Consider the following 16,448-nt stretch of genomic DNA (forward strand, 5'->3'; position numbering starts at 1 on the left):
GATGCTCTCGGGGTCCAGACGTGTGACTGTGCAAAATTTTGTGGCTGTAGCTACGGTAGAACCAGAGGGCAGGAAAGTAAAAGGGATTTGCCCACACAATACCTGAGGTACAGCAGCAATCGGAGTCCAGAGTCACCATGAACACAGACCTAAAAGAGACGTCTCAAGTCACCTACCGTGCAGGTACTATCCCTGGACAGGGAAAAAAGAGGGCCTTGTTAGAGAGCTACAGGCAGCAAGGGACCACAAACCAGCGCATAGTGGAAGGCTCCCAAACTGACCTGTCAAGGGGATTTCCACCTGCCTTCAGGCTGCCTGGACTCCAGCTACACCTGTTACTGGTACCCTGGACTGAAGCTGAATACCATCTGTTACAGAACCCCCAGCACCAACAATATGTTATGCAGTATATATTATGTATAATAGGTTCCATGTGAAATGCATCAGTCCACAGGCTGCACCCCTGGTCAACAAGATATTCTCCTTCTGACCTCCCCCACCTTTGTAATTCCCACAGTAAATATCAGCAGGCTCCGGCCCCCTGCGGCTATTGTAATGTATGTCTGGCCTGCTTTTTCTATTGGCCTGTGTATCTGTGTTATATATTCTGTGTGCTGTAAATAAAGTGCGTTCTTTTAGACTGGAAATACGTGGCGTAGCAGTCAGCTTTTATATGCCCTCACGCAATAAAGGAATTCCAGCCAAAGTCCTTCATTCAGAATCCAGCAAAAGCAGAGTGGACCTCATGAAACACGGGGTGGTACTGAAAGAGGTACCCCAGCTTGGTAGACCCCGTTACACCATCTCAGTAAACCAGGTAAAGACTGCAACCCTGTGTCTTCCAATTATTTGCGGCATTCACCATCCCTGCCAAATACACCGGGAGCCCTGGGAACACCGCTTCACCTGTGGGAAGCGACACCATCTTTGCTGCAGCACCATCGCCCCCAGAGGACACCCTTTAAGCAGCGTCGGTCACCACTGACCGAGAACCACTGGTGGCGTCACGAACTTACCTTATTTCCACAACCCCTTTAAAGACTGTTCCGTTAACATGGGCGCCCAGGGCCACGGACCAGGTCGCTGCCGCCGCCGTGACACCTCCCTTTAGGTAACGGACCCAGTACCAAGTACCCCACGGCCCTGACGGGCAACTCATTTTGACGTCACGAACAGGATAGACTGACCCTTTGAAGTGGGTCTTGTGCGCCTAAGCGACTGTACTTAAGAGTGACTTTAATAAGTTGTATGCCAGATACTTTAATGGGTTTCTAAAACATTGCCATCAAAACATCGCCATAACTGCATCACACCATACCTGCCGCCATCACTGCATCACACAGATCGCGCTTTTTGCTTTAAAAATAACCGCCAACAGCTACCAGAAGGAGCGCAATGAGGAGCGCAGGGAAAGAGGGGTGTGCCACTGTGGGTGGAGCCTGAAGTGAGAGCCGCAAGTGAGGATGCCGTTCAGCAAAGTGGCAAGACAAAAACAAGAGAGAGACTATAACCAACGTGTGTCCCTGCAATTCCCTTGTCACCAAGTGTTAAAGCGAAAAAGGAAAACGCACAAACTCAATAATCATTGGGAAGCAGAACCATATACTATCTTACTGTCCAACTTTGACAATACTAAAGTCTGTCTAATCAGCAAAGATGGAGGAGAAACATCGACTGCAGTATCTAGAGATCATCTCAAAGTATGCCCTGACAAACTGAGAGACAAAGAAAAGATCCAAGTACTACTCAACCAATGGTAGAAGAAGAAAAGAGGACCCATACCGTTCTTGGAGATTGTCCACAGTCTTGGACTCGAGTACATCAGGCCATAGTGATACCTGTCTTGACTTTTCCCCAGCTAGAAATACCAGAACAAAATGTGATTCAAGACCATCTTGAGAAAGAAGAGACTTTACACCAGCGGGCTCAAGCAGTAAACGTCACCCCTGTAGTGGAACCAGAGAATCCACCCTCTGCTCTCGGTGAATCTGTCAGACCCATAGTGAATCTAAGAAGTCGCAGATGTTTGCCCACTTTACCAATACGATGCAGGCCTACAAGTAGCACAGACACTGGTGGGTTCACAACAGCAGACATGTTAGACCAGGAATTATGCAGATCTACCCGTAGTACCAGAGGTCAGATCCTAGCCCGTTACAGGGACTGCTGTCAATAATTGTTGTTATCTGTTTTAAAAATGTTTGCTTATGCTTGTTGCAGGTTTAAAATGGACAATAGGGTAATGGACAGTGAATTGCCCAAAAACTGTTATTGTACATAGTTGGCACCCTCAAGGTGCACCCTGGTTCTGCCCACATTGCCGGCGTGGGTAGAGCCTTGTTACTTCACAGACCTCAAGCTAACACCTGGGGACACCGCTTCACCTGTGGGAAGTGACACCATCTTTGTTGCAGCACCATCGCCCCCAGAGGACCCCTTTAAGCAGCATCGGTCACCTCTGACCGAGAACCACAGGTGGCATCACAAATTTCCTTATTTCCACAACCCCTTTAAAGACTGTCCCTTTAACATGGGCACCCAGGGCCACGGACCAGGTTGCCTCCGTGACACATCCCTTTAAGTAATGGACCCTCTACCGAGTACCCCATGGCCCTGACGGGCGACTCATATATATATATATATATATATATATATATATATATATATATATATATATATATATATATATATATATATATATATATATATATATATATATATATATATATATATATACTAGATGGCAGCCCGATTCTGAAGAATCGGGAGTCTAGAATCCATATATACTTTATTTATTCAAATGTAAGAATAATACAATTAATAAATAATAGTAAGAAAGAACAAAAAATGGCTGCACTCACCAGCTCTTGACAATTCTTGTTATTTAAGGTACAGTTACACAGGATCCATGAACATGCTTATGAGGGGAGGGATGAAAGACATCAGACGACAACTTTGCATGTTTGAATGCAGATATTAATAAATAGGCAGTTTATATTGCAGAGAAATTGCTGGGCAATAATGGACAATGTCCTTATGTGGCAAATAATAGAGCAATATACCCAATGTGGCAAAGAAGAGGTTAATAAACGGCAGTCTCTCAGTATAACAGTCAGTGAATAATAGGCAGTATATGGAGAAAACACCAAACAAAAGTTCAAAATTGGTGTGAAAATGTCACTGAACCACTTCACAACTAAATATATATAGTTTTGGTAAATGGTATTATCATTTTTTTGACGAAATTCGGCAGGAGCTTGAAGAGCAACGTCACTGGGCCCGCCTCCACGCAGTAGAAACTTGCTGTGAGGTAAAAATTCAAAAATCACACCAAAATGGCGGGCGGAGTGTGTCACAGTACGGCACGTTTCTGATTGGTCGCTCGCAGCAGGCGGCAACCAATCAGACACTGGACACTGTTGACGTCACTTATCTCCGGACATTAGCTCCGGACATTAGCTCCGGACATTAGCTCCGGACATTAGCTCCGGACAAAGCCACGGAAGTTGGCACAAATTGCAGGAAGTAGTATTCTAGGCAATTATATATTAGATATATATATATATATATATATATATATATATATATATATATATATATATATATATATATATATATATACAGTTAGGTCCATATATATTTGGACAGAGACAACATTTTTCTAATTTTGGTTATAGACCTTACCACAATGAATTTTAAACAAAACAATTCAGATGCAGTTGAAGTTCAGACTTTCAGCTTTCATTTGAAGGTATCCACATTAAAATTGGATGAAGGGTTAAGGAGTTTCAGCTCCCTAACTTGCTCCACCCTGATTTTAAAAGGACCAAAAGTAATTGGACAGATTCAATAATTTTAAATAAAATGTTCATTTTTAGTACTTGGTTGAAAACCCTTTGTTGGCAATGACTGCCTGAAGTATTGAACTCATAGACATCACCAGATGCTGTGTTTCCTCCTTTTTGATGCTCTGCCAGGCCTTCACTGCGGTGGTTTTCAGTTGCTGTTTGTTTGTGGCCTTTCTGTCTGAAGTTTGGTCTTTAACAAGTGAGATGCTGCTCAATTGGGATGAGATCAGGTGACTGACTTGGCCATTCAAGAATATTCCACTTCTTTGCTTTAATAAACTCCTGGGTTGCTTTGGCTTTATGTTTTGGGTCATTGTCCATCTGTAGTATGAAACGACGACCAATCAGTTTGGCTGGATCTGAGCACACAGTATGGCTCTGAATACCTCAGAATTCATTCGGCTGCTTCTGTCCTGTGTCACATCATCAATAAACACTAGTGACCCAGTGCCACTGGCAGCCATGCATGCCCAAGCCATCACACTGCCTCCGCCGTGTTTTACAGATGATGTGGTATGCTTTGGATCATGAGCTGTACCACGCCTTCGCCATACTTTTCTCTTTCCATCATTCTGGTAGAGGTTGATCTTGGTTTCTTCTGTCCAAAGAATGTTCTTCCAGAACTGTGCTGGCTTTTTTTAGATGCTTTTTAGCAAAGTCCAGTCTAGCCTTCTTATTCTTGATGCTTATGAGTGGCCTGCACCGTGCAGTGAACCCCTCTGTATTTACTGTCATGCAGTCTTCTCTTTATGGTAGATTTGGATATTGATACACCTACCTCCTGGAGAGTGTTGTTCGCTTGGTTGGCTGTTGTGAAGGGGTTTCTCTTCACCATGGAGATTATTCTGTGATCATCCACCACTGTTGTCTTCCGTGGGCACCCAGGTCTTTTTGCATTGATGAGTTCACCAGTGCTTTTTTTTCTTTCTCAGGATGTACCAAACTGTAGATTTTGCCACTCCTAATATTGTAGCAATTTCTCGGATGGGTTTTTTCTGTTTTCGCAGCTTAAGGATGGCTTGTTTCACCCGCATGGAGAGATCTTTTGACCAGATGTTTACTTCACAGCAAAACCTTCCAAATGCAAGCACCACACCTCAAATCAACTCCAGGCCTTTCATATGCTTAATTGAGAATGACATAACGAAGGGATTGCCCACACCTGTCAATGAAATAGCCTTGGAGTCAATTGTCCAATTACTTTTGGTCCCTTTAAAAACAGGGTGGCACATGTTAAGGAGCTGAAACTCCTAAACCCTTCATCCAATTTAAATGTGGATACCCTCAAATGAAAGCTGAAAGTCTGATCTTCAACTGCATCTGAAGTGTTTTGTTTAAAATTCATTGTGGTAATGTCTATAACCAAAATTAGAAAAATGTTGTCTCTGCCCAAATATATATGGACCTAACTGTATATATATATATATATATATATATATATATATATATATATATATATATATATATATATATATATATATATATATATATATATTGAAACAAAAAGACAGCGCAGCGGGCTTACAAAAAAGTGATCTTTAATGCCCAAACGGCGTTGGGATGTTTTGGATACAATCCTTTCTCCTGCTTGAGAAAGGATTGTATCCGAAACGTCGCCACGCCGTTTGGACATTAAACATCACTTTTTTTTAAGTCCGCTGTGCTGTTTCCCTTTTTCTTTCACTATCTTAAAGAGCCTTCTGTGACTGCTGGCTGGGGATCCGTGCACATTGTAAAGGTATTTTGTCTGGTGCTCTTCCAAAAACGTTTTTCACTATCTATATATATATATATATATATATATATATATATATATATATATATATATATATATATATATATATATATATATATATATATATATATATATATATATATATATATATATATATATATATATATATATATAGATACAAAAATATCACAGCAGCACATGTACATGAATCAGCCATGTGAAAACACAGACAAATATACATTTCTCCAAAATATTTTTTTTTCATAAAAATTTTCTCAAAAAAATTTTTTTCATAAAACTTACAGTTAAAATGGAGATTCTTAGAGCATAAATTGGCCAATTCATGTGTGCCCATCAACCGCGGCAAGGTGATCTCCCCCTGATGGGTCCTACTCTACTGTATATGCCACTCTTGGGCCACCAGCCTACGACTCTGGACAAACTTGTCACTCTGGGCTAAGCCTACAATTTATGGGCAGGTAGAGTTAATCACTGGCCAATTTATGCGCTAAGAATCTCCATTTTAACTGTAAGTTTTATGAAAAAAATTTTTTTGAGAAAATTTTTATGAAAAAAAATATTTTGGAGAAATGTATATTTGTCTGTGTTTTCACATGGCTGATTCATGTACATGTGCTGCTGTGATATTTTTGTATCTATTTGTTGCAGTTTGCAGCTTGCACGTGTTTATATTGGGAGTGCTGATTTGGTTTTTTTTCTTCTATTTGTATGGATGTGGCAACATCCAGACTTGTCTTGCACTCCCCCCATTGACCTAGCAGGTGGCAGTGATTAACTCTACCTGCCCATAAATTGTAGGCTTAGCCCAGAGTGACATGTTTGTCCAGAGTCGTAGGCTGGTGGCCCAAGAGTGGCATATACAGTAGAGTAGGACCCATCAGGGGGAGATCACCTTGCCGCGGTTGATGGGCACACATGAATTGGCCAATTTATGCGCTAAGAATCTCCATTTTAACTGTAAGTTTTATGAAAAAAAATTTTTTGAGAAAATTTTTATGGAAAAAAAATATTTTGGAGAAATGTATATTTGTCTGTGTTTTCACATGGCTGATTCATGTACATGTGCTGCTGTGATATTTTTGTATCTATTTGTTGCAGTTTGCAGCTTGCACGTGTTTATATTGGGAGTGCTGATTTGGTTTTTTTTTTTTTTTTTTCTTCTATATATATATATATATATATATATATATATATATATATATATATATATATATATATATATATATATATAATCATCTAAGGGGCACTTCTGTCTCTTTATCTGTCTGTTACGGAAATCCCGTGTCGCGACCAATCAGCGACGGGCACAGTCCGGCCACGAATTCGCCCCTTCCTACTCTCTGTCAGTGCCCGCTCCATACTCCCCTCCAGTCAGCACTCACACAGGGTTAATGGCTGCGTTACACCGCGTTATGCTGTGGTGTAACGCAGTCCGTTAACGCTGCTATTAACCCTGTGTGACCAACTTTTTACTATTGATGCTGCCTATTGATGCTGCCTAAGTCATCTGGATAATTTCGCAATGCATCGCTAGGAAAGGAAGCTGGCGGCTGCATAGGGACAGCTTGCTGAATGCCGGAGGGTGAGTATATAACTATTTTTTATTTTCATTCTTTTTTTAACAGGGATATGGTGCCCACAATGCTATATAGTACTTGGGCTGTGTTATATACTGCGAGGCAGCTATTTACTACATGGGCAGTGTTATATACTGTGTGGCCTGTGTTATATACTGCGTGGGCAGTGTTATATACTACGTGGGCAATTTTATATACTACGTGGGCAATGTTAAATACTACATGGGCTGTGTTATATACTGTGTGGATGCTATATATTACGTGGGCTGTGTTCAGGGCCGGAATGGCCATCTGGCAATTCTGGCAAATGCCAGAAGGGCCTGGCTGGTTGTGGTCTGCCATGTCTGTGAGTCACCCGCCAGGGCCATGGGATACTCGGTATCGGGTCCGGTACTTAAAGGGGATGTCACGGTGGCCACGACCTGGTCCGTGGCCCTGGGTGCCCAAGTTAAGGGTAAAGTCTTAAAAGGGATTATAGGAATAAAGTTTGTGTTCATGACGCCACCTGTGGTTCTTTGTCAGAGGGGACAGACGCTGCCTAAAGGAGTCCTCTTGGGTGATGTTACTGCAGCAAAGATGGTGACGCTTCCCACAGGTGGTTTACTGGTGGTAGCAGGCCACAGTCCAGGGTACCAGGAACAGGTGGTGATATGGTCCGGCCGGCCTGGATCCAAAGGTGGATCCCTCTCCCAGGTGAGGTCCGTAAGCCTTCCTACTCGGGCTCATATGCGAGATCCCTGCTGCCTGTAGCTTGCTGCCAAAGTCCTCTCTCTCCTGTCCTGGGACAGTTACCCGTATGGTGGGCAGTATGAGCCTTTTTTATAAGGTCTCTATCACAACCCGGGCTCCTTGTGTACTGCTGCACCTTCAGGTGTGGGTGCAGGCAAATTACAGAAAGTCCTATGCCCTCCGGTTCTGCCGTGCGACCTGGAGTAGAACACATCCTTGGGCTCCCGATGCCCGATTCCTGCGCTTCGGCCCAGAGGGTGCCTGGTCACAGTTTCCCTCTAAGCCCTTTCCTTCTCCTGTGCTTCTTTCCTCAGATGCTCACTACAATCCATCCCTTCAGGTTCTCTTCCTTTCCTGGAGCTGCAGCTCACTCATGGCTGCACGGCCCCACTGTCTGGTCTCAGTCGTCACTCTTCCACTGTCTCTCCCGACTTGCTTCTCTCCTGGTCTCCCCAGACCGACTGCCTAACTCCTCCTCCAGACCAGAATATTAAAGGTGGGGAAGCTCCCCTGAATCCGGGTTTAGAGCTCCCCCTTCTGGCCTGGATTCAGACTGAGTTGTACAGTTAGGGCCAGAAATATTTGGACAGTGACACAAGTTTTGTATTTTAGCTGTTTACAAAAACATGTTCAGAAATAAAATTATATATGTAATATGGGCTGAAAGTGCACACTCCCAGCTGCAATATGATAGTTTCCACATCCAAATCGGAGAAAGGGTTTAGGAATCATAGCTCTGTAATGCATAGCGTCCTCTTTTTCAAGGGACCAAAAGTAATTGGACAATGGACTCTAAGGGCTGCAATTAACTCTGAAGGCGTCTCCCTCGTTAACCTGTAATCAATGAAGTAGTTAAAAGGTCAGGGGTGGATTCCAGGTGTGTGGTTTTGCATTTGGAAGCTGTTGCTGTGAGCAGACAACATGCGGTCAAAGGAACTCTCAATTGAGGTGAAGCAGAACATCCTGAGGCTGAAAAAAAAGAAAAAATTCATCAGAGAGATAGCAGACATGCTTGGAGTAGCAAAATCAACAGTTGGGTACATTCTGAGTAAAAAGGAATTGACTGGTGAACTTGGGAACTCAAAAAGGCCTGGGCGTCCACGGATGACAACAGTGGTGGATGATCGCCGCATACTTAATTTGGTGAAGAAGAACCCGTTCACAACATCAACTGAAGTCCAGAACACTCTGAGTGAAGTAGGTGTATCTGTCTCTAAGTCAACAGTAAAGAGAAAACTCCATGACAGTAAATACAAAGGGTTCACATCTAGATGCAAACCATTCATCAATACCAAAAATAGACAGGCCAGAGTTAAATTTGCAGAAAAACACCTCAAGAAGCCAGCTCAGTTCTGGAAAAGTATTCTATGGACAGATGAGACAAAGATCAACCTGTACCAGAATGATGGGAAGAAAAAAGTTTGGAGAAGAAAGGGAACGGCACATGATCCAAGGCACACCACATCCTCTGTAAAACATGGTGGAGGCAACGTGATGGCATGGGCATGCATGGCTTTCAATGGCACTGGGTCACTTGTGTTTATTGATGACATAAGAGCAGACAAGAGTAGCCGGATGAATTGTGAAGTGTACCGGGATATACTTTCAGCCCAGATTCAGCCAAATGCTGCAAAGTTGATTGGACGGCGCTTCATAGTACAGATGGACAATGACCCCAAGCATACAGCCAAAGCTACCCAGGAGTTCATGAGTGCCAAAAAGTGGAACATTCCGCAATGGCCAAGTCAATCTCCAGATCTAAACCCAATTGAGCATGCATTTCACTTGCTCAAAGCCAGACTTAAGACGGAAAGACCCACAAACAAGCAAGACCTGAAGGCTGCGGCTGTAAAGGCCTGGCAAAGCATTAAGAAGGAGGAAACCCAGCGTTTGGTGATGTCCATGGGTTCCAGACTTAAGGCAGTGATTGCCTCCAAAGGATTTGCAACAAAATATTGAAAATAAAAATATTTTGTTTGGGTTATGTTTGTCCAATTACTTTTGACCTCCTAAAATGTGGAGTGTTTGTAAAGAAATGTGTACAATTCCTACATTTTCTATCAGATATTTTTGTTCAACCCTTCAAATTAAACGTTACAATCTGCACTTGAATTCTGTTGTAGAGGTTTCATTTCAAATCCAATGTGGTGGCATGCAGAGCCCAACTCGCGAAAATTGTGTCACTGTCCAAATATTTCTGGCCCTAACTGTATGTAGGTGCTTACCTGATAAAGGAAATTCTCCTTGCCTCCAATCATGATATCACCCTCCCCAAAAGGAAGGCAACATCACTTTAACAACCGGTTACCTGGGGTGTTACATCTGCTACGTTACTAACAGAATCTGTGTTTTCACATAAGTCTCTGACTCCGTCACTTAGCCCAACAGGCCACTGGTATCATTAGAAATATTGGTCTTGTAGTAAATCTTGCTTTCCTCCATCCAGGGTATTATTAGTAATATATCCCATCTGGGGCTCGGGGACGGGGACAACATGGGCCTGTGTGATTTCAAATGCCAGGACTGAATTTCAGCCCCAGTCCGTACCTGGCTGTGTTATATACTACGTGGCAGTGTTTCCTGCTCCGAACACCGCGCTATACGAGGAAGCAGTGAACTCTGCTAGAGGCCGTGATTCTACCAGCAACTCATGATCCAGGATAGTCCGCACCGAAGGCAACTCGAAGAACGGACAGCGACACGTTGCTCCAACTAAGGTAACAGGTGGCGTGTGCAGTGGATTTCCAACCCGGCTAATCTGATTGCCACACGCCGCACTACCTTAGGGTGGTTTCACACTTGCGTTTTTGTCTGCAGCGTTTTTTGCACAAAAAAACGCATGCGTTTTTTCCTATATTTAACATTGAAAATGCATGCGTTTTTTGTTGTACGCGTTTGGCCGCGTTTTGAAACGCATGCGTTTTTTTGCTGCATGCGCTCTTTTTCAGAAATGCAACTTGTAGTATTTTTGAGAGGCTTTTTTTGACACATAAAAACGCATGCGTTTTCATGCATTTTTTTGTGTCAAAAAATACATTGGAGTCAATGGAAACGCATGCGTTTTTAAGCACATGCGTTTGTTTGCTTTAAAAACGCATGCGTTTTTATTTTTTAAAAAAACAGAAAACACACTGATATGCCACCCCCCACCATAAAGGTGATAAAGGGATCCTAACCCCAACCCTAAAGGGATCCTAACCCTAACCCTAAAGGGATCCTAACCCTAACCCTAAAGGGATCCTAACCCTATCCCTAACCCTATCCCTAACCCTAGCCCTACCCCTAACCCTAACCCTACCCCTAACCCTAACCCTACCCCTAACCCTAACCCTAAAGGGATCATAACCCTAACCCTACCCCTAACCCTAAACCTAAAGGGATACTAACCCTACCCCTACCCCTAACCCTAAAGGGATCCTAACCCTAACCCTAACCCTAATCCCTTTAGGGTTAGGGTTAGGATCCCTTTAGGGTTAGGGGTAGGGTTAGGGTTAGGATCCCTTTAGGGTTAAGGTTAGGGTTATGATCCCTACCCCTAACCCTACCCCTAACCCTAACCCTAACTATTTCTGTTTATAGTGGGTTTTTTACTTTATTTTGATGATTGGCAGCTGTCACACATTTCTCAGCATGCGTTTAAAAAAAGCAAACGAATGAAAAAACGCATGTAAACGCGTCAAAATGCCGCGTTTTTTTCACCACATGCAAAAACGCATGCGCCAAAAAAACGCAGCGTTTGCACGCGTTTACATGCGTTTTTTCACCATGCGTTTTTTTTAAAACGCATGCATTTTGAAACGCAAGTGTGAAACCAGCCTTATCCATTGAAGCATTGCTACCGGCCGGGGTGGCTTCATACATTCCTCTTTGTTTTTTTGCTGTCTTTATAAAGGCTTTTTTATGAGAGATCTCTCTGGGACATAAGGATTTTATAAGTGGCTATTCCTATTTAGACTCTTTAGACACCCGCTTGTTGTCATTTATCTACTAAGCGTATATGGGACAATTTAATAGTACCTGTCCAATTTTTTAAATGAACTTTTGTTCATGGGAAAACTCCCAACATGGCTCCTCATAAAAAGTACGCCAATGACAATGAAAGGAAAGCAGCAAAGGCACAACATTGAAGACAACAAAGGGCAAATGAGACTTTTTAAGAGCAACAGCATCGCTGGGACAAAAGCAATGCATATAAGCGTAGGCGTCAAGCACATGAGTTCCTTGATGCAAAAGTCACTAGATTACCACAGGATGCCATTAGGCAACAGCAGCGACGCATGCCTGCCCCCATCGTGACATTACCGCCCTCCCGATGCGATACCTTCGAGCCTCCATCTAGTATATTACATGGTCTGCTTTATTATATATATATTGCCGTACCTTATTACACAGTGCCTCCTCTTGTAATGGACAGCACCGTTTCTTACATATCGGATTATATGGAGCCCTGTCCTTATTACATACTATCCTGTCTTGTTAGATGTATAATGCAATGATGGCTGATGGAGTATGGGAAAACTTCTTTTCTAATGGAGGAGGCTGTTGGACTGGTTGTCTGGTCACCGACTGCTCCATCAGCAGTCATTTTATATCTAACAAGAGACTATGCAATAAGAGAGGGCACTGTGAATAACAAAAATAACAAGAATAAACTATGTAAGAGACAGCACTGTACATAACAGCAGATGAAGCTATATAATAAGGGTTGGCACCATATATAACTAGAGGGGATGGTACGCAATAAGGGACGGTGTGATACATAATAAAAGAGGAAACTATGTAACTAAGGACAGTATTATACATAATAAGTGAGTACACCATATACTAAGAGACTGTGTTATACATAATAAGTGAGTACACTATATTCTAAGGGACTGTGCTATACATAATAAGGCTACATCCCTGTGTCTGTGTGCAGTGTTGGTGTGCTGGCTGTTTTTACAGACAGTCCTATTCTGATCCTCAAAATTAGAACAGAACATTCTCTGACCCTCAAGTATTTCATTCTCAGATCCGTGATTTTCATGAATGTGTGAATAAACCTATAAAATTCTAAAAGCCTGTGTGCCATCTGATAAAAAAACCTGGAAGCACACACATATTTCACACCAATGTGAGAATGTAGAATAAGGGATTTTACAGATAACATTATCACTCCACGTCAAACAGTGCAGATACAGAATAATATCTACATCCAGGCACTTACTGCTGACGTCTCATCTGATTAGAGCCAGTTTCTCCTGTTTCTTCTCCATCTGGTCAGACCTTCATGTTGGCATCTCCCAGCCACGACTTATCTTGTCACGATGAATATTTGCAGCCCTGAAAATAACAATGTATACATACATGCGTCTTCCCCTGAAAACAGATATGTACCCACTATTAATATACTACTGGCCACACACCATTAAAAATATAAAGTGATAAGCAGCACTGTTCCCTCCATTAACTATAGTCTCTGACTCACAATAATCTAAATTATTCAGTCTGTGACTCTCCACAATTACCTGTAAGGCTCTGTGCACACTGAATATTTGGAAGATTTTACAGTACACGCGAAGTGAACAAGATCCCTGAAGTCTCATGCACATGCTGCTTATTTTTTCCTTGCAGATTTGCAGCAGACTAAAATCTGTATAATCTCAATTCTTGAAGCGAATTTCTCCTGTACTAATAGGGAAAAATATGTAACAAAAGCATGGCAAAAATGTGGAACATTTTACGCAACTTTCTTCCTGCCAACACATTAGGATGTGCAGCAGAATTTTTTCCTGCAATTCCTGAACGTATGCACATAGCCTTAGTCCCTGTTCTGTGTCTCCATCATTCATTATAAGTCCTTGATAGCATGAAAATGAATTTGGGGGTGATAGTAGACGTCATCGGGAACTGAGCATCCTCTGCCACTTCCCAATTCATTACAAGTCCTTGACAGCGTCTTCTCCCACTTTTCAGTTCATCATAAAGTGTCCTATGCACCTTATCGCGTCCTCTCCCACTCTCTAATAAATTTTAAGTTCCTGATAGCATCACAATTAATTGTGAGATGGGGAGGACGCCATCAGAGGCTTAGCACCCTCCTCCACCACCCAATTCATTTTGCATCCATATCTAACATATTCATCCACCTCCCCCTGTTTGTAAGTCCATTATAAGTCCCTCTTCCTTCCATCCCAATCCCCACACCCCTCATTGTCCTCCCCCTGCATGCCATCATTGTCCTCTCCACCATCTCCATCATTGCCTTCTCCACCCCCCCATCATTGCTCTCTCTACCACCTCCATTGTTGCCTTCTACACCAGCCCAATCATTGCCCTCTTCACCACCACAATCACTACCCTCCACTACCCTCCCCATTACCTCCATCATTGCTCTCTCATCCACCTCTATCATTGTTGTCTCCAACACCTCTAACATTTCCTTCTCCCCCACAACCCCCATCATTGCCCTTTCCACTACCACTATTATTGCTTTCTTCCCCACCACCCCAGCATTGCCCTTTGCACCACCATCATTGTCCTTTCAACCACCTCCATGATTGCCTTTTCCCCCACCTCCCCATCATTGCCCTTTCCACCACATTCATCATTGCTTCTTCCCTTCCACCCCATCACTGCCCTTTCCACCACCTCCTTCATTGCTTCTTCCCCCACCACCCCATCATTGCCCTTTCCACAACATCCATCATTGCTTTCTTCCCTACCACCCCATCATTGCCCTTTCCACCACATCCCTCGTCCTTCCTCCCCCACCACCCCAATCATTGTCCTTTCCACCACCTCCATCATTACCTTGTCCCCCACAATCCCATCATTGTCCTTTCTACCACCTCTATTATTGCTTTCTCCGCCATTACCCTGACCATTGCCTTTTGCACCACCATCATTGTCCTTTCAACCACCACCATCATGCCTCCACCACACCACCCCATCATTGCCCTTTCCACCACATTCATCATTGCTTCTTCCCTTCCACCCCATCACTGCCCTTTCCACCACCTCCTTCATTGCTTCTTCCCCCACCACCCCATCATTGCCCTTTCCACAACATCCATCATTGCTTTCTTCCCTACCACCCCATCATTGCCCTTTCCACCACATCCCTCGTCCTTCCTCCCCCACCACCCCAATCATTGTCCTTTCCACCACCTCCATCATTACCTTGTCCCCCACAATCCCATCATTGTCCTTTCTACCACCTCTATTATTGCTTTCTCCGCCATTACCCTGACCATTGCCTTTTGCACCACCATCATTGTCCTTTCAACCACCACCATCATGCCTCCACCACACCACCCCATCATTGCCCTTTAAACCACCTCCATCATTGCCTTCTCACCCACCTCCCCATCATTGCCCTTTCCACCACCTCCATCATTGCTTCCTCTCTTACCACCCCATCATTGCCTTTTCCACCACATCCATCATTGCTTCCTCCCCCACCATCCCATCATTGCCATTTTCACTACCTCCATCATTGCCCTCTCCCCCATCATTGCCCTTTCCACCACCACCATCATTGCCAATTTCACCACCTCCAACATTGTTTCCTCCCCCACCACCCCGATCATTGCCCTGTCCACCACCTCCATCATTGCTTCCACCGCACACAACCCTATTACTGTCCTTTCCACCACCACCATCATTGTCTGCTCTCCATCACCCAATCATTGCCCTGTACAGACACACATGCACACACACACACATACATACACCAGTCACCTCTCTGCACGTTCCCTGCAGCGACACCAGCCACAGACACACACAGACAGACACACACAGCACCACTAATCTCTCCGCAGCTGCATCTTCATCATTGGCAGCTTTCTCTCTGGCACAGCGGCATGCTCAATGCTGGCGTCATCTGGCCACGCTGCTGTATCAGACATACAGGAAGTGCATGAGGAAGCAGGATGGATCCGTACAGCTCTGCTCTGCTGCCATTTTGTATGCAGTGGAGCTGCAGGGATGGCTCCCTGCCTGGCGCACATGAGGGCAATCTGGCCAGGGCCCCTCAGGCAACATTCCCCTCAGTGTCAGCCACCCTGCAAGAGCCCCCTCCACCTCCAGGCCCCGTTGCAGTCGCACCAGCTGCTCATGCAGTGTGTCCACCCCTGCCTCTGATGTATTAAACTGATAATCTAAGAATAATATATTGCAATAACTTATATGGAATATAAATAAATAGACTAAGATCCTTGGTGAGACCTACAGCCCTACAGTTATCAGCATGAAAAGCAGCCATGGGTTCTTCTAAGCAGCTGATGTCCCACAGTCCCTCCCCCACCAGGAATGATGTCCCTCACCTGATCCGCATGGTATGATGTCCCTACAGTCCATCCACACACTATTATGGACTTAACCCCTAACCTGATGGTCTGAAACATGTCTGCCCAGCACCTTCACCAACAGGGGCTGTGACTGTTATGTTGTGCACCATTCTTTTTTAATATTATTTGAAGATCTTTCAAGATTTTATATTGGAACTCCGAAGATGGATTCACTCATTCTTTCTACTATCGATTTGATTAACCCCTC

The sequence above is a fragment of the Ranitomeya imitator genome, chromosome 5, assembly GCF_032444005.1.
Source record: "Ranitomeya imitator isolate aRanImi1 chromosome 5, aRanImi1.pri, whole genome shotgun sequence".
Classification (NCBI taxonomy): domain Eukaryota; kingdom Metazoa; phylum Chordata; class Amphibia; order Anura; family Dendrobatidae; genus Ranitomeya; species Ranitomeya imitator.